General features: G+C 35.8%; 1 pseudogene; it reads right to left on the bottom strand.

Annotated features, from left to right (window-relative positions):
- Window positions 1-19,422: 19,422 nt before the first annotated feature.
- On the bottom strand, window positions 19,423-20,023 carry LOC105257985 (annotated as a pseudogene).
- Window positions 20,024-21,584: the final 1,561 nt, after the last annotated feature.

Below are 21,584 nucleotides of genomic sequence, written 5' to 3'. Positions count from 1 at the left end.
ATTGCAATTAATTAAATTGCGCGCACGCAGATTCTGCTTGATTTTTATCGATAATCTGATATCAAGTCATGTTAGCAGATTCTGCTTGGTTTCTGCTACCAATTTGCGTCAGATTGTGTGAGCAAGCTTTGCTCGATTTTTGACATCAATTTGTCAACTTAATTGGTAATAATAGCTTTAGTACCAAATTTGTAGCCTTTTTGCTAATATTAGTTGATAACAGACACTTGGCCAAGGCTACCAGATTGCTCAACGAGCGCTTATGCTTTTGTGTCCGAAAGTGGTGGAGATACAAATCGTACCGCCGCTGGACGCCGCGTGTGCAATCTAATAGCCTTGCACTTGGCATGATATGCTTTCTACAGACTTTGTCTAGGTATGCTTGAAATAAAAAAATTGATTATTTTATTTGATATTCTTGTATCAATTTAGCATATCTTTTGATGTATAAAATATGTAAAATTATTGACAATTTTAATTAGACTTTATTAGAATTAATTAGAATTTTATATATTTACTTCACGTGTTTTCTATTTTTAAAAAACATATAATGTAACCTAAAAGAGTAAAATATCTATAATAGAGAATAATATATTTACAACAAGAACACTTATAACAAGGAAATATTCAATTTTTTTACAAATAAATAATTTTTATTTATATATATCTTATGTAATTATATGTATTTTGAAATATTTATATAACTAATGAAGCAGCACTACATTTAATCTATCTTAGAACTATGTGATAATCATAGTACAGTTCAGGAATCATAGTATATTTCAGATAACTGATAAATTTCATACTCGAAAATCGTGTGATAAATATATTTTAGCATTGTTCAATCAAATTGTATGTTAATAGAAAAAATTTGTGCCTAAGGTACATGTACACGCTACTTTATGATCATGAGCAATACAAATATAAATAATTATAATAAGTGACATTAGATTCGGTATGTGTATTGATTATAGATCTAACTTCCACTATAATATAACCAAATAAATTCTACTATATTTTAGATATAGGAATATTTTATTATCAACATATAATCAGTGTTTTGCGAACTTGATTTTACATATGCAACGTAATGAATATATGTGTGTACAAATAAATGCAATACAAAAATATTCACAAATAATGTTATAGGTATTTCACTGCGTTTAATATTTTTTCTATTATCACAGGAAAAACAAAATAAAATATTTGCAGTTATATTAAGAAAAAATTAATTTCACAATAATATTTACAATTGTTTCGTAAATATTTTATATAAAAGAGCATCAATTATGTATATATAAAATATCCGACAATAACTGTATCACCTCTCGTGTGCAGGTAGGATTAAATTGAATAGAAAAGTCTTCTATCATTTCATGATTTTCACAATAATTAATGAGAAATTAATTTAAAAAGATCAACTAATTCGCGCGAATATTAGCACGTAGCAAGGAAAGACAGCCCTAACTATTCTATAGTTACTATAAGCACAAGTGAGCATTTGGAAGAAGCACTTTAATAAATGACAATTATATATGAGCATAATGAATATTTAATTTTCACGTCTTAGCAACAACGTGACAGTGGGATGTCCTTTGCGCGGTAATACTCCATGAATTGGTTGATTCTTTAACTTAATTATTACTTTAATTATTCATTAATTATTGCGAAGATTGCAAAATGATACAAAACTTTTCTACTCAATTTAACTCGCTCTATCTACACACGAGAGATAATATGGTTATTACCCTATATATTTTTCTCAAAGTAAAATAATAATTATTTATAAAAATAAGGTCTTCATAAAAATAAACCTTTTCAGTAAAATTTTTTTTATTAAAATATACATATGTTTATACATATATTTATATATATTTCAAAATTATACATGATATAGTTAATTATATAATTATATACAATATAGTTAATAATATTTAATAATAATATTCAAAAAAGTAGTATTATATAACAATTTTTATTACTTTAGTTGTTTAACGATTTATTTTTTAACGATTTATTTTTTATCCTAGTATGTTGCTTACTTATTGTAACATTATTCTTTTAACATGTAATTGTTATAATCCGAAAGACCATAACTTTATTTTATTTTTTCGTTAATAAATTTTGCATAATTAAAATGCGATGGAATATTCGCGAACCGAGTAGAACTACCTCAACGAACCACGCGCGAGTTCGCCGGAAGCGCGAGATTGCCAACGAAGAGATTCGACTTTGAATCTTTTTCGCTTGCACTTGGACTTAATCGCCACAAAAATCTTCCATGACCATATATGGTGGTGTCGCTGGGCGATCCCCTTCAAAATACCCCTAAAAACGAGGTGTTAAAAACCGTCCATCACGAGTCCACGGCGGACAGTCGTTAATAGAAAATTAATCGAAGAAGAGTGCGAATCCGAGGGCTAATCGCTAACTTACGAAATCTAATTGAATTGCTAACGGGGCGACTTAACGAAAGTAAGGGAGAAGGTTTAACTCAAATCGAGACGATTGTAATTGAATATATTTTTGTATGAGTGATAATAACAATAAAAACAATAAAAACGTAAAAAACGTAAAAAAACTAAATTGATTGGTCCCGAGGACTCTATCGGGTTATCCCGGTAACATCCCACATCTCGTATCGCACACGGCACAACATTTTGGTGACAGCGGTGGGATGGCCGAGATTGAGAATCGCCGAAGAAAAATCCTCCTGTACCTTTAACATCTGCAACAAAAAGAAACAACATAAAATTAATAAAGTGGACGGGGCAACTGCTATATTAAAGCAGACGGAGACCACAGCACGTAATACATAAAGCCAACAAGTGATAAGGGATCATAGTCAAGCAGCTGTATCTGAAAAGGAGCATCAGCATCCAAGGACCACGGACCAACACCCAAGAATCCACGATCTTCGCCAAGGCAACGCATCACCGATGGACAACGACCCGTACCTATTAGCAGTGTCAGCAGTCGAGAGAACCGATACGATTAAGCGACCGATCGATACGATTCACCGTATTACTACTGTGTAAGTCGAATTTCAATTTAAATATCGGAACCGTTAAACCGAGTTCGATTTAATAGCACGCGATTTTTGAGCGTGCCAGCACGATTGGCAAGTTAGGTCTTGCAACACCGCTCCAAGTTGCGGAAGAAGCTACTCGCGATATACGAAATAGCGAAGAAATTTAGAGAATCAATTCGAGTTCCAAATCTTCCGAAGCGCGCGAACAAGACGATAACGATAATTTAGAACAGGACCGACAAAGCGTTAGTCGAATTACTGTCAGGAGAAATTATTCGCCAATATCCGTTAATATTAATCTCTTTGAACCAAATCCCGAAAGAAATATGAATAACGAATCTGTCGATAAAGAAATCGAACGCTTGCGAGCGCAACAGGCCGGATCAAATGCAGCCGCGAATTATGAAGATGCCAGTTGCCCGGTAAAAAGTAACTAGTAATAGACTAGTAATATATTATTAGCCGAACTCGTATATAGTTTTCGAGAAATGCAAGAAATAAGAGATAAGAGATTTACGCGAACAAGTGCGAAACGTACATATCAATCAAGAAAACTTTAACAAGTCACGAGCAAATATAAACAATGTTACGCCACACAACGTGACGTACAGACGTACCGAACGCGATATCAGAAATAAACGAGAATTTTTATAGAATTCTCAAAACATGAGAATCTATAACTTGGTATATACACCAAGTAAAATATATGTATAAATGCCTTGTGCACGTTTAAAAAATTTTTTTGCGAACAATTAATGTTTATGAAATTTACGCATTACCATCCGCGTTGGGCTCTAATTGCTCGTTTCTTAATTATCATGTTGTTAAATACATAGAGCCGAATTCTTTATCAATTTATTTAGGAGACAAAGTGTTAGTCTATGACGAAACCTTTCGACGTGGAAGATCGAAAAAACTAGAATCACTATGGACAGGATCATATACTAGAGAATCATATACTAGAGATCATATTCTAGAGAAAAACTTCAATGTTAATTATACAATAAAAAGAAGAAGAAAAGCGATACGCATGCACGTGAACAAATTAAAACTATTTATAAAATATTGAATATAAAATAAAATGCACTTACCCAGGCGAGCGACCATGACCGCAACCGATGGGAGGCATCCTCTCCAGCAGCCTAGGAAGAGGCACCACAAACAAACGATAGCTGCTCTCGTCGAGCATCAAGAGTCGCTGAAAGCGACGACGTCCCCATAAGGCAACAAATTCCTGGGTCTTTTGCACTTGGAAAATATCAAGGAAGCCCCAAAACCAATAAAGGGTATCTCTCTGGTAGGGCACCACTTCATACACAACGCGCTCACCCAAATTAACATCCAAAACAAAAGATAACGGGTTGTTCGAATATACGCGCAGACACACCCGCTCAAAACGATCGTGCAGCAGAGGCGGGCCACACGGAACCTCATCCCTATCGTCGGATAACTCCTCCGACGAGGCAGGATAACTCGTATCAGACATCCTCACAGTTTACTTATGAAAACGAGTGTTTCCTATTAAAGAGACAGCGAGAGACTGAAGCTCGCAAAAAAATATAAAGTATAGCAAAGCTAGTCGAGAAAAATTAAAAGCAATCCCACACTGATAAAACTAGCAAGAAACTAGTACGAATAAATATGACATTCGCAGAGTGCATAATATAATACTTAATATATATTATTACAGAACACTAACACTAGGGATCAACCCCGTTCTCACCAAGCAAGACGAAACCCATCTTCCGTTTGAAATTGAAGAATTACAGCACAACCCAGGAATCTACTACGAGAAAATCGGATATCTACATCATGAATTTCTGGAAAATTAGTCATCAAATTAGACATAACTGAGCTAAATCATAGAACTTGGCAAATAAATAAATATGTTCAACAAACGTGTATACAAATGTGTAAAAATATCTGAAAATATCTGAATGTGTAAAAAGATCTGAAAATAACATTAAACGAACGTGCGGAAATTTAAAAAACATTATCAACAATGATTCTAATACACTAGCTAAAATAATAAAATTAATAAATAATCTGTATAAAAATATCATCAGATAGACGCAGAGGTCTGATAGATGGAGTAGACTCAATAACTAAAATGTTATTTGGACTTATGGACGCGAATGATTGAAAACTAATAAACGAATAAATTCAACTATTACAAAATAATCAACAAATACTAAAACACGCGAAAAATCAAATAAAAGTCCTAAACACTACCATAATTTATTTAAATAAATTAGAAAACGTATTAGATTACAATGGTAAATTAATAAATCACTATATTAGAGAATATACGACGCGAGAAGAAATAGACAAACATTTCACTGTAATTATAGCAATGATAACAAATCTAATCAGAGACGCGAAAGACATTTTAGAATACCTCACATACATCCGTAAGGGCATAATGCATCTGCTATTAATACCAATAAATGAAATAATTTCCCATTTGAAAAAAGTCGTCTTACAGTCACCATGAGATTCGTATTTTTCGTTCGAAATAAAATATGTATAACGAATGGTTAACAATAGAAAATTATATGAAAGTAAGCACGTACTGCGACAAAACAACTATATATACAATACTAAAATTTCCAATAGTCGTAACCAATGTATGATATATGTAATGCGATTTGTAATGATATTTTGAATGTAATATCGTTACCAACGTATAATTATGTAAATAAATTTGCGTACACGAAAGTAGATACTAAATTAATTGCAATAAATAAAGATGTGCGTATATATGTAATCTTAACAAAACAAAATCTAAATGATTGTATAAATAATAATGTTACGTCCAGGCCCGAGGAAGGATGGGCCGAAGGAAGGGCGTAACACGTGTATCCCGAGAACAGGTGCCTTAAGGGCAAGTGTGTCGAGCGAGCCTGCGGGTGAGCCAAATATAGGTCAACGACCACAAGAGTCGATTTTACGCTATTCTGGTCCAAATGCCCGCCCGGTCCCCTTTTCGGTAAAGGAACTTAATCCTTTTTACCCGGGACGGGACCAAGTGTGATTCAGGAGCGTGGGTAATGAGGGGGGGGGGGAATTGATTACGTTGGATTTAAAAGAAATAAAATTAATTAAATTTATTGTACATTATAAAAGGATAAAATTTACATCAACATTTTAATTAGTTATTACTCTAGCACAATATTAAGTGTGATTGTTTGTATGTTTGTGGGTACATTAAGCGTGATTGTGTGTGTATGTGAGACGGGGTGAGGTTGGTCGGAATCTGGAGGATATCTTTCCCGGAAGAATTCTATGGGAATAGCGATGGGGTATCTGGTGAAGGGAGTAAAGCAAGGTATGGGAATGTCGGGAGGAGCGGTGCGGAGAAAGGCCTTGAGAGTTGGAATATGAATAGGACCAGGGCCCAGGTGAATTGACCCGGAAGGATGGAGTGAAAGTACAGAGGGTAAGTCAAGCTGAGAATTTCGGAGAGGATCCGATCACTAAGATCGATGTCGGAGTAAACAGGGGGAGGAAAAGGAGGAGGAGACAAGGGATGAGGATCTGGGACTGGCGAGTGGGGTGGAGAAGGAGAAGGTGATAGCGGCGAGAAATCAGACTGAAGGTCAGATTGTGTGTCATACACCGGGGAGTAACTGGGAGGAAGAGTTCCGGGAAGTAGGTATGGGGAGTAATTAGGGGAAGGAGTGCGAGGGGGCGGATGTGAGGGGTCTCACGTGTCTCCTTGAAAATGATTTAAAAAGATCCGCGTAATAGGGAGATCCGCGTTTATTTGACTTAAGTCTAGCGCAAATGAAGAATCAGCCGCAGCCCGAGCCAGCAGTCGGCGGGTACGTCGATTACGACGATATCGAAGTCGCTTAGCATGGGCTCTAGCGGATTTCCTCGTGGGTTCCACTAGAGAAACGATTATTATGAGTAAAGGAAGTAGACGGGGGAGGGGGAGGAACTTTGAAGATAAAAGAAAAGACTTACTATTTGCGAAAGGCGATTGCAAGTGGAGAATATAGTCGTAATGGCTGCTGGGTCCCCTTTTCGTGTCGAAGACGAGGCGGTGGGTTGACTCGTTATGTGTATAGCTGACAGGAACGACCGAATATTCGCACTGACTCTATATGAAGGTTGATATGTCTCGAAACTTTTGAGTGCGTATATGAACGCGTGAGTCAATGAATGAATGATTAATGATTGACTGAACGAATTTTTCTGACTGGGGTTGTTCGAAGTTCGCGCTTATATATCGTTTTGGATTACCCTCTCCTAGCGTGAGGAATAAGGGAGGTTGACGAATAGAAATCTTTGTTAGATTTCCATGGCCTCCTCTCCCCCTACTTATGAGCATTTTAGTACAAATGTAACAAATCAGAATTTTATTACATTCGTTCGCGAATAGGAGAGCATCTTCCAAAACGGGGGATTTAGGATTCTCAGTATCGCACAAGGGATGACTGTTACTACCCTCTTGCGATATTCGGTCACTCACGTTTTATGATTAGTTTCCTTTATTTTTTGATTTTATGAGTTTTTAAGAAAATATCGAATTTATTTGACTGAATGTCGCTTTATTTAACCGGATACTACTTTTATAGCCCGTTCACATCCGATTGTTATTTTAGGACATGTACTGAACATCCCGCTTTAATCTAGCTATTATTATCGGCTCTAGAAATCGTGTACGTGTGCACCGGATTTATTTATGAACTTTCCAACTCATATAGTTTTAATTTTTGAGCTTATCTCTTTAATTTTTAACAACCTTTAAATTGACGCAATTCACAAAAAAGTCTGAAATTCTGCGAAACAAAACGTGCACGTAATTCGGCGTTTAAATATCTTAAAATAATATTAATTAACAAGTATTTTGATATTAAATGTCGAGCTTCTAATTTTTCAATAAGATTATATTCTATTTTTACTTTATTTTTAGTTTATATTTTGATGAATCATACTATAATTTATTTAAAATTCTTTTTTATAAATTAAATTATAATATATAAAAATATAAAAGATTAGAGATATTTAATTTTAAATCTCAGATATTTAAATCTCTAGTCTATGACAAGATAACATTTAATAATTTTCTTACATTTGTTCTCTCTCTCTTTCTCTCTCTCTCTTTCCTCTTCTTCTTCTTCTTCACTCTTAAAAGAATTAATGAAATGAATTATTATTCGTACTATCCAATTGTTTAGAATTAAATTTATCTATTATAATATTATTACATGTGTGATTTAGATTTCCATATAAAATAAAATTTTTTATAGAATATATATATTTTTATAGAATATATCTAGTTTATTTTAAATACATATTATTTGCAATACTAATGGCCAGCTTCATATTTATAGTTTCAAGTAATTATCATTGTTTAGAATAGAAATCTTCATTATCATATAATATAAATTACTTTTTTTAATATATAATATTTTTAATATTTTTAATATTTAATATTTTTAAATATATATTATAATATATTTTTATCAATATATTATATTGATTCTGGTATCGCTCTCTAATCCATGCCAATTTTCTACATTGTTGAGATTTTGATTTTTTTTATTTGTGATACGAAGTAGTATAAGTTGACAAGATATACAAATGCATTTTTGTCCAAATTCTTTGTCATCTTCTTTAATAGCTTTTGAACAAGAATCTAATATGTGACATTTTTTTGTGTGAAATTTGTGCGCCACAAAAGAAAAATCATTATTCTTGTAAGCAAGACATTCTTCAATTTGTGAATTATTATATGTGAGTGTATGTTGTATTAGATTGTATATTGATATTAGTATTTATAATCTTGTTATCGATATTTTGTAATGTATTTAATACGATCCAAATTTTTTTCTGATTCTATTTACTACAATTAAGATGATCTTTGAGATATTTAATATGTTTTAAAATAAATAAATCTGCTCTCATTGATAATTTAATATTTGCGAGTAATATTGTATATATTGTGTTTTTATGATACTAAATTCTGCTTCAACATCTCCAGACTGTTACTTCTCTGTATTCAAATTTATCTTAATACACAGTTAATCAAAGAAATTTTCTGCTTCTTCAATATTGTGAGTTACTATTAATATAATTGGCTCAATACTTATCAGATAAAATGCTTTTACGCGTAACCGTGCAATTTTTAAAAAATTTGTATATTCTTTTTTATAAAATAAGCAGCATCTATATCGAGATACATATATAACAGTAAAGTGTTTTTCTATCTTTCTATCTTTCTATATGTTATCATAATCGTCAATATTATTATAATTAGTGAATGCTTGAAGGACTGCAGTAAGCAAGACTATTGATGCACTAGTTACCTCTCACGGAAAAGAAACATTGACGCTTTGAATTATATTAAATGTTTATTAACTACTATGCTACTCGTTATTATGGTATATGACTCATTACATTTGCGTAATCGGATTTTACTTTTTAATTAAATTTTTATTAAAAATTTTTGAATATGAATATTAATACACCGCATCACGGAGAACTTGTTTATATAAATGAGGAAGTTCAGGATCGCCCAGTGACATTATTTTTGCATCTATTTTAATTCTGTAAATCATACCAATTTCATTGGTTTTACATAATTGTATTGTACATCTATTTCAAGATGTATGGGATTTCGTATCTTTTACTGCAATTGCTTGTTCCTTTTATTGTGCATGTAATTATAACAGATTCAGCTTGGATTATTTTTCGCAATTCCATTTATAATGCTATCGCAATTACATTTTTCACTGTTAAAATATTATTGAAGTTTTTTTTTAATTGATATCCACACATTGCAACTAACATATTTCCCATAATTTTCTTGTAATAACATCTTGTCATTTCCCTGGTTGTAATACTTGATATGATCTAAAAGCTAACTTGAACTTATTCTTTTCCGTTCTGCTATACTGTTTTGTCTGTATAAGACAACTGTTGAATTCATTTTTACTAAATATAATATCTATAACATTATATTCTGGTTCTTCATTTGAAAGTGAAGTTGTATATAGAACTAAAACAGCTGCAAAAATAATGTCACCAGGCAATCCTGAACCTCTTCATCTGTATAAACAAAAAGCTCTCCGAGATGCAATACATGAATATTCAGATTCAAAAATTTTTAATAAAAATCCGATTATATCGTTAGTTATAGGAAAACGCACTATATTAACTAATATTATTCACAATATAGGAATGAATCTATTTTATACAATATATTGGTTAAAATATGCCGATAAGTATCAGCTTGATACTTATCGGCAATATGCAATTACGGAGCCCGCCTCTATAGCTAATGATGCCACTGGCAGCATTATTAAAAAAATAGTTCATCACGATAACTCGCGCTCAAAACACATATTTCTTTATATTTGTATGTTTAAGTCATCTAAAATATCCGACTACGCAAATGTTAAGTGAATCGCATACCACAATAGCGATTTGGATGTGGTTAATACAATGGATTCAAAGCGGAGCTCCTTTTCCACGAGAAGTAACTTGTGATGCATTACAACAGCCTTACTTAAAAAAATACACAAATTTTTAAAAAATTGCACGATTACGCATAAAACATTTTATCTGACAAGTATTAGCCAATTAATATTAGCTCGTAATATTGAAGAAGCAAAAGATATATTGTTTTCTATTTTAACTGTTGCTATTAATGAAATGGAAGGAAATAATCCGGATGGAAAATCCACAAGTTGCTAAATTCATAAACAGAAATTAAAATATTTACTGACAACTGAAACATTAAATAATGCGGAAAATTATACAATGATAAACTTGAAGAAAGCGTTAGATATAGATAATAGAGATACAAATACAGCAAATCGATGGCAAAAATGGACAAATAACATTACCAAGCGTGTTCATAAAAATTCAATTGACAATAGTGACAGAGAAAATGCTCATTATCTTCCTTCATTAAACTATTAAAAGACATGAAATGGTTTCCTCTTTGGTCAGTGTATCGGGATAAATTTGGATACGGAAGAATACTTGCATCTAATAGCTATTGAAGCAGAATTTGGTATCATAAAAACGCAATTACTCGCAAATATTAAATTATCAATAAGAGCAGATTTATTTATTCTAAAACATATCAAATATCTCAAAGGCGATCTTAATTTAGTAAATAGCATTACGTCAGAAGAAAATATTGAGCCGCAAATGGAAACATTAAGTACTGCAACGCCGTTGCCCGCCTCGAGAACGCCGATCTCGAGGAGGTAGCGTGCAAGGTCTTGGCCGGTATAAAAATTAGATTATAAAAATTCAGTAGGGTATCTGAGAAACGGTATCGTGCGGTAACTGAAAATGCGGTAACTTATAATACGGTAACTTATGTAATTGGGCGCCAGGCGCGGTATTTCCGCGCCACGATAACGATACGGTAACGGCAAGATCCAGTAATCCCGGGCTCAGTATTTGGCAGAGGGGCAGAGTTCTTTGTGGATTAGATGTCGAGAAAGAGCGCTAGACAGTATTTAGGAGAGAGAAATAATCGACAGTCAGTTATTTTACTTATAATTATCTAAATATATTAAACAATAATGGTACAGATAGTAAACGGTATAACAGAGACAAGATCAATATAATGTATAACCTTCGGTATAAAAAAAAACAAACTAAGAACGAACAGATAAATCTCGGAATATAAACAATCGAAGATCCGAGTTTGAAAGACAAAGAACTTGACTTGTAAATTCAAAATGTGTGACTATAATACAACGATGAAAGCGGTAATAAAGTAATGTATAATATCTCACAAATCGCGATACGGAAGCTCAAATAATAATTTACAGCGGAGTAATCTTTAATACGCGAGATACAATACTCAGTCAAATTTCCGAACACGGCCGGAGTCGTGAAACCCGCCGCAAGATTTCGATATAAATTGAACGGTATTTCTTACAATAATTCACGGTAATTAACGGTAATCGACTACAGGATAAGACTCGCGGTCGGCGTACAACCGACACGTACGACTTCGGAACACAGGTCGAGGCATGAGCCTCGCGCGGATCTCGATATTAATCGAACGAAACTAAATATACTATTTGACGGTAATTTGCGATACAACTATTCAAAAGTAACGGATAATGAATAGAATATAATAATCGAGTATCCTGTTAGTATCGTTTCAACGGCACACGTCTCTCCAAAAATTTCGATATATCTCGAATCGATTTTTCGGTACGGTAATCGGCGATAATATTTCACGGTATATTTTTGGCAGGAAAACAAAGGCTTCGGAAAACGGTAGCGGTAATGATGTTTATGCGGAACTGTTTGCTTTATTTAACGGTCTTATCGCGACCTTGTATACTCGGCAACAAAGACTCTAAGTCGAACAATAGAACTTTCGAATAATCGATAACGGAAAGATGATTCAGCGGAGATTTCGCGTTAACAAATATTCTTGCAGAGCAGTTGTTCATTTACGGTAACATACGCTCGCGAAGAAATTTTTCGCGCAAATCCCGCCTTTCGATATGCGATACGAAACGACCAAAATTGCCACGTCACGCTAGGACTTAGATTTCGGCACGTAACATAACGGTAACATATACGCTTAATATGACACGAAACAACATTTAACGGTAATTAACGATATAAAATTCTACGGTACGACACGAGACTGTCGGCACGAACCCTCTGAGAGGAACAAATCCGCGACACCCGGGGACAGCTGGCGTCCGGCAATTACGGTACAAGTACAAATACTTTACGCGATAATCTTTACGGAATATTCGTCGCCCTGCGACGGTATCTCTAAATCAAGACGCCAATTGATCCCGAATGAACAATAATTATGCTACCTATGCGGCGGCTTACAATGATCGCTGGCTACGGCTTCCTTCGGGGTCGCTTCCTCTAGGCTCTTCAACAACACGTGTATGCGTGGCACGAGCTCACCGAACAGTGTTCGATCTCATCTGCGTCCGTGAGGCCCTCAGATCCTGCGCCGATCTTCCGCGCATTCTATCAATTTTCGGATGAACGGGGGTTGATTCTCCGCTCCCTTCAGAATCACAGCTGTTGGACGGCGTTGCGCTTACGCAGGGGCCCAGGATCTACGGGCGACAGTGTCCGACGGTATTTCGGCTTCTTGGCGACTGGCCAGGCCGTATCCTCGTCTTTTTCAGGATCCTCTTCCTTTCCCAGTCGGCCGCCTGCGAGGGTGTTTTTAGCCCCGTTGTCCGGATTTTCTGCCGTCTTTTAGTCTGAAAATTGCCTGGATTAATACAGTTTCGGTATATGATTGGCGGCGGCGCGGGATCTCGGTACCTGACCTTTTGCTTCCTGCGATAGCTTCGGTATTCTCTGCGGTATATCCGGTATCTTCCTATACGGCTCACTCTCCTTTCGTATCTTGCTGTATCTTCATCTTGCCGTATCTTGCTGTATCTTCATGTACAAAGGAGATGACGCACGCTCGCACAGCAGCCGCACTTTATTCGCGGATCTTACATTAAAGTAAATCTAAACAATCAGATTATATTTATTTCAAGTTCCCTCTCAGGCGCGAGGAACGACCCCGCGCACGCTGTTCCTCCTCGACAGGGCAATTGTGACGGAGCTCAAAAAGCGTCACGTCACAGTACATCGCAAAATATCGACAACGAGGTCATAAATACTAATATCAGCATACAATCTAATACAACAATCACATATAAATAATAATCCACAAATTGAAGAATGTCCTGCTTGCAAAAATAATGATCATCCCTCCGGTGCTCACAAATGTCATATATGCAAAAAAAATGTTCACGCGTTAAATTTATGTTCAAAAGCTAAGAAGAAGACGAAGGATTTGGACAAAAACGTATTTGTACATCTTGTCAACGTATGTCACCTCGTATCACAAGTAAGATGTCAAATCTAAATGATGTAGAAAATTGGCGTGGATTAGCGATTCGAAAGTCAAAGTCACGATATTTACACAAAAATTTTCAAAAAAACGAGTTTATATTACATGATAAACTTTTGAATGTTCCCATTTTAAGCAATGGTAACTGTTTAAAATTAAAAGCTATAAATATAAAGGGGAAAAAACTGACGCTGGCGAATACTTGCGCTTTTGATAGCGTGTTCCAAATATTTTTAGCAGCAGTTTATGATAGCATTTGAAGATAAGTGTAATTTAATGGCACAAGAAAATTTATTTTTTCAAATGATATTGGATACATCAAAAAGAGGAATTTCAAGAAATACATATTATAATCGTGCCAAAATTTTGCAAGATATTTTCCCGGTTGAAGGAGAATCTCATAATTGCGGATTTATTAATTGTGAAGTAACTGTAGCATCCTAGACACTACAAAAAGGCCAAAAGATATCTTAAAGATGTCTAAAGAACTTTAAGACGTCTTTAAGTCATCTTTTAAATGTCTTTTGGACATGTGCTGTCTGAGATATTTATGCACAAAATTATTTTTAACAACCTTAAACTAACAAGAAACATCTTCCTGTGATGAAGGCTATCCTCCACAGAAGAAATATTTTCCAACATTGCAAATTCAATATATGTTTCTCTTTCTGGGTAAACTATTTAGTAAAAAGGCTAAAGACCATTTTCTTTTGGGCGGAGCAAATAAATGTTCCAGAACAAATTGTATTGGTGTAGAAACAACTGCTCCACCACAAGCAGGTATAATAAATATTCTTTCATTTTTCAAATATATTTATATATATATATATATATATATATATATATATATATATTATGACGTTGCCGTCCTGTAGCGCGTCCATCCGCCCCGAGATTTTCACGGGGCGCGGGCCGAGCGGCCGCGCCAGAATCAACCTCGAGAGAGCATTGTCGAGAATCCCCGGAGAGACGAGCATTATCGTTATTTTGTATGAATTATTATTAATTGTATTGATATTTTTTGTTGGTCATAAACGACAACGGGCACCTCGCCGGAGAAGATCCGGAGGACCGGAAGCACATCGAGGAAGATTGCGTCAAGACGCTCGTCGACAGCGAACGGAGGAAATAGTAGCGCTTGGAAACACGATTAGCAAAGGACGATACCGGGGGAATTCACCCACGTCCCGGAAAGGGGGGACAGAAGTCCGATCAACGCTACCCTCCGAGGAGGACAAACGACAGCGGAGCCTTCAACGGGCCCTTGCAAATGGGCCTGCGACAGCTAACAATTTAAATCAAATTAATTGCGCGCGAAGCGCTAAAGCGCCGCGGATCTCGCGAGGCGCTAGGACCTCTTGCGTGCCGTGTCCTGATTGGCCGCGGGGCTACACACCCCACTAAGCGGTCATTGACGCCGCTATCGATCTCGGGCCGCGAGATCCCAGGATCATTCTGGTGCGGGCGCTAACTGCGAGCAGTCGCTTTTGTATATCGTTGTCGTTTGTTTGTCGTGCGAGCCTATGAGAATCGAGATCGAGCAGAGGACGAGGCCGAGGACCATCCCCAGCAGGAGGAAACATAGTCGGTGAGGTTGCCCATCTTTCCTTGTGAGCCACGTACGCGATTTAGTCCGCGTGCCGGCCGTTCTGCCGCCGTTGCCATTTTTCGTGTTTCGCGATCACTCGAGCCGTTTGCTGAGCCATCGATATTTTGCGTATTTTCGGACGACCGGAGGCAAGCGACCGAGGAAGGACCATCGTAACGTCGGCGTTAGATTGATAAGGCAATGTTCGTCTCTCTCCGGGTTTCGGGTGTTCAGTACGCGTAGCTATCGACCGCCGAATATCGACTGCGTGCGCGAAGGATCGCGAAAGCGAATACCGCCCGTGTTGTCGTACCGCTGTCGTTGCCGCGTAGAATATTCCGTGACGTATCTCAGGGCGATTTTTGATGTATGATTGCGTGTATGTCGTCGTCAATTGTTAAGAGCGCGTATGGTATTTTATTGTAGTGTGAACGTGAAAGCATTTGCGTCTGTCACGCTTATTACGCCGCCGAATAGAGCATAATAAAGACTAATAGAATCTTTTCGTCTTCGTCGCGTTTATTACGCTGTCGAATAGCGCGGAATAAACGATAATTTGTATCTGCCGAATTGGTCGCGGTGCGAAATAATCGCCAAAGTATTGAGAGTGAAATCTGAGCGGCTTACGCGGAAGAAAGAGGCGAAACGTCAGCGGGGAAAAATCTTCGTCTACCGTCGGCTATCGAAATTTGAGAATATCGTTCGCCTGTCGCATACGTGATCCGTCTTCGCAAAAGTATTAAGTATTTTTCGATCTATGGTTACTTATGCTGTCGAATTATTAAGCTGTCGATTTGTTTTGCGAGCTAGGAAATTGCGAGGAAAAGTCCGTAGCGATAAGTTGTCGATCTGGCTGCCGAAATTACGATATCGTTTGAATATTATCCGCGAATATTTCCGTGCCGAAAACCCTTGGTATTCCGTAAAGTCTCGCTCAGTCCTGCGAACTCCGGCCATAAAAACGGGCTCGGATAAACGACCGGATTGTCTTAGCGCTCTCGTTTTCGTTGTCGATTTCGAGCAGATATTTGCTCAGAATACCGTCGTATCATTAGTGCTAGGATTAATTGTATTGTATATTTCGCTTTCGTATCTCGTTCGAATTTATTGTGAACCGTCGTTTCAACTTGATTTGTATGATTCGTTCTCGTTTCTCGTGGAATTAATAGCGAACCAATGTCTCTGTAAGGAATTATTAATCTCAGTTGAATTACCGCTTCTTCTTGATTGCTGAGTTATTGTTCAAAATTGATCCACTTCTTATTATTGATTTCTTATTATTCACTCGTATTGTTATTTTTCTTTTTCTAGTAATAAACTTGTTATCTTTCTTTGTTCAAATCACGTAATTTATTTAAGTGTTCGTCTCGCTTGGTTGTCGATTGTTGTCTTGTCTGTCGTCTGTTGGTTCCGTGAAGACTCGCATAATCAATTAACTTTCTCCAACAACCCCTCCCCTCTACCGTTAGTCGAGCTAGTCGGCCCGTGGCGAAGCAGGCTATCGTTTTTAGCGTCTTTCAGCTTTTCGCGAACACTGGTGCGTGAAAGACCGCATCTGGCGCCCAACTTATCGCGATATCGAAACGGCCTCCGCCGCGGCTCGCGCGAGAACGTCTTCCATCCCTGTTCCTCAGGACGCGAGTATATTAATTTCGTTACTTTTTTGACGGCGTTTTCGCTCCCCCGCGCACGCTCCCATCCAACATCTCGAGGAGTGTCGCGAGTTATTTGAATTGAATTGAATAAACGTCGCAATATATATATATATATATATATTTATTTATTTATTTATATACTGCAATAATATTTTAGTAAAGAAATTTGAAAAGAGATAAATGTAATAATATAAGAATATATTAACTAAAGTTGATAGAAACACAATAACATATGTTTAGCTACATAGAAAAAGAATAACATTATTTTTTGTTTAACTGAAGGTTTATATATATATATATATATATATATATATATATATAAACCTTTAGTTAAACAAATACAATATATATATAGGGTGATTCTGAACAAACGTTTTAAAATATCAAATTCTTGAATGAATTCTAAGACGATTTTTCCTCTTGCAAAATTTTGCCCGGAACTTAGTTTTTAAACTATAAATGGAAATAGTTCACTACTTATGGAACGAGTACAAGAGGTAGGCAGAAACGACACAATATAGGCGATTACGTGGAGCGCTCGCCGCGATCAGCTGATTGCTATACGCGATGACTGTAATAATCAGTTTGTGTGTGTGTACGTACATATTCTCACATATTCTCACATGTATATATATATATATATACATAAAATAAATTATACATATATAATATTCCTATTTATAAATATATATAATTTTACTATTATATATATATATATATATATATATATATATATATATATATTTGTGTAGGGGGGGGTGTAATGTATAAAATATAAATACATCACGCACATCTTGCCGTGAATATTCTGCTTTGGTGTCGATGATTTTCCTGGGTCGCAAATGGATTTCCTTCGTTTGGGATTATTGAAATATATCCACTTTTCGTCTCCAGTCACAGTATAAAATATAAATACATCACGCACTTGTGAGGAGGTAGAAAACAGTAAATTAAATAAAGAAATCCTATTCCACGTAATGATTTTTGTAATAATAATCGAAATATTAATTATTGAAATCGAACGAATGAGAGAAGCGCTCGACCGCTCGAGCTATAGCATGGCCCACCGTGTGAAACATTGCCTGCCAGCGCGCAGCGAGGGGAGGGACAGCGCGCCACTAGCCATGGTTACCGCCATCGCCATCTTCACGTTTCGCTGCTACAGCTCGAACGGTTGAGCGCTTCTCTCATTTGTTCGATTTCAATAATTAATATTTCGACTCCCACAAAAAGTATTAAATTCCTGCTTATTGCAACGAGCTCAAAATTTTTAATTTGCGGAATATGAAAGCTCATAAAAAGTTCATTATTATGAGCTATTAGATTTTTTATTTTTAAAAAGTGGGGGGGGCCAGCTCGACAGGGGTATTAAAATGTATATATACGAGCGCAAGATTACCGTGAACATTGTAACATAGACTATACGATAACGAACCGCACTATATGGATTCTGTTATATCAGCTACACTCTTGGCTATATTCGACTGCATCCGAGCAGCAAATTGCGATAAACTGCGATAACCATCCTGAGTATAAAAGGACACTCACAAAATTAAGTCGAATTATCTTAAACGACAATTATAAACTGACAACTGCAGACATGACAATACAAACAGAAACAATTATGGGGGACCGGAAAGTAATGTCGTTTTTTTACATTAAATTCAAACAGATAAATTTTTAATAAATTTTTATTTTTAATCAATGATGTAATCACCCTCGTTATCAACAACCTTTTGCCATCTAGTATGCAAATTTTCAATGCCGGATCGATAAAAATCAATTGGTTTTTGAGCAAAATATCTGGAGATGGAATTTTGGACATCCAAATTTTCAAATTTTTTGCCACTTAGAAAATGTTGTAGCGATCGAAATAAATGGAAATCCGATGGCGCAATATCGGGCGAGTATGGTGGGTGAGGCAATACCTCCCACCCCAATTCATTAATTTTTTCCAGGGTTCGTCTTGCGCAGTGCGGTCTTGCATTATCATGTTGCAGAATAACGCCTTTTCTGTTGACAATCGCTGGGCACTTTTCAATTAAAGATTGATTTACTCGATCCAATTGTTCACAGTAAAGGTCTGCATTCACAGTTTGTCCAGATTTCAGCACTTCAAAATGAACAACCCCGCGAATACTCCACCAAACACACAAAAGCGCCTTTTTGGGGTGTAAACCTGGCTTAGCTATACTTCGTGGTGATTCATTCGGAGAGAGCCACTGCCTTTTGCGTTTTGGATTATCATAGAGGACCCATTTTTCATCTCCAGTGATCAAGCGATCAAAAAACGCTTCTGTATTGTGCCGCTGAAGCAATAAGTTGCATGTAGTGGACCGGTTAGCTTTGTTTTCTTCGGACAGATTATGCGGGACCCAAACATCTGCTCTGCTTACTTTACCAATTTGCTGCAAATGTTCTTGGATGGTCGACCAAGGTTGGTTAAGAGTGTTTGACAGTTCCTCAATTGTCTGACACGGATTTGCTTCCACTTCCGCCCTTAACATGTCATTGTCTAAAGTTGTTGGTCTTCCTGATCGATACGAGTCGGAAAGATCAAAATTACCGGATTTGAACTTAGAAAACCACCTTTGGCATTTATGAACGTCTAATGCATTTGGATAAACATCGCAAATGTTTTTGGTAGCAACCGTTACGTTACTACCCTTGTGAAACTCAAAAAGCATACAATGCCGGATATGTACTTCTTCTGGTATTTGGCTGGCCATTTCACCATAAATTGCAAAAAAAAATTAAGATTTAATTATTTACGAGTAAACAAGTCACTTTAACCTTAAAATGTCTTTGGCACGACTTTGAAGTACACAATGAGCTGATAAATGACAAACGAATATCGATATGCGCAGAAACGACATTACTTTCCGGTCCCTTTACATATAGAACGAATATGAAGACATTTTTACCAGAATTCAATATAACATTTTCCCGAAACATTTACGAATCAAATGACGAATGAAAATTTAAAAACGTAATAAATAATCCTTTAGAATTAAAAGAATTAAGTAACAATGTCTTTCTCTGTGTGTTGATGGAGACGGTTGACATGACAATCTTGACGAAGTGATTTCCTTATTTCTCACGATAGAATAGTTAACTAAATTATTTTCACTCGAAAAGGACCAAAACCATTGTCGAAACGTCGTGATTCACTTTAATAAAATTTGCCAGTGTGGTCGTTTTAATTACTTCTTGTATTTTATTTACTGGCGATCTTGAAGAGTTTAATGTTAATTAAGTAACAAATTAGAAGAAATAAATAAGGATTTAAATAATAATGAAAATAATTTCTTTAGACAAAAGGAATTCATTTATCCAATGGCTTCCAGTGAAATAACCACTCTAATTATTATAATATTAATAATATGGATAATTGTCCAATATAAAAAAAAGAAATCTAAACGACCGATTGATAGAATAATAGGCGAAACTGACTTACTATATGGAATGCCTAGACCAATATTAAAAAGAAATAAAACTATATAACACGAAATAAAACTATATAACACGGTTTTAGAATAAATAAATTTTAACTTAGAGATAAGAAACGATTATAATAAATATTGTAAACGGGAAACATTTTGTATTTAAAACAGGGATAGATTTATGTATATTTATGAGATAGAAAAACTCCGTTTAGAACCTCCGTTTTTTTTTCCAACGGAGGAGGGATGTTATAGTCCGAAAGACTATAACTTTATTTTATTTTACGGTTAATAAATTTTGTATAATTAAAATGCGATGGAATGTTCGCAAACCTCGTAGAACTGCTACCTCAGCGAACCACGCGCGAGTTTGCCGGAAGCGTGAGAATACCAATGAAGGGATTCAACTTTGAATCTCCTTCGCTTGCACTTGACTGCCACGAAAATCTTCTATGACCATATATGGTCGTGTCGCTGGACGATCCCCTCCAAAGTACCCCTAAAAACGAGGTGTTAAAAACCGTCTACCGCGAGTCCGCGGCGGACTGTCGTTAATAGAAAATTAATCAAAGAAAAGTGTGAATCCGGGAACTAACCGCTAATTTGCGAAATCTAATTGAATTGCTAACAGGGGGACTTAACGAAAGTAAGGGAAAAGGTTTAACTGAAATCGAGACAATTAGTGTAATTGAATATATTTGTATAAGTGATAATAAGAAACAATAAAAACATAAAAAACTAAATTGATTGATTCCGAGGTCTTTATCGGGTTATCTCGGCAACATCCCACATCTCGTATCGCACACGGCACAACATAATAAAACAAAGATAATTTAACATAATAAATAAATAGATTCTCCTAGAATAATGTATTATCAAGAGACATGATAATGTCTTGCATTAAATCACGCGCAATCAAAGTTACGCAGCAGCAGCAAAGCATCCCGTGTATTTATACACAAATCGGTTAGTTTTATATATAAATTATTACTCT

Source organism: Camponotus floridanus, unplaced genomic scaffold (assembly GCF_003227725.1).
Source record: "Camponotus floridanus strain SB8 unplaced genomic scaffold, Cflo_v7.5 scaffold108, whole genome shotgun sequence".
Lineage (NCBI taxonomy): Eukaryota > Metazoa > Arthropoda > Insecta > Hymenoptera > Formicidae > Camponotus > Camponotus floridanus.
Note: the sequence above shows the minus strand (reverse complement) of the source record. Positions and strands in the feature narration are given on the sequence as shown.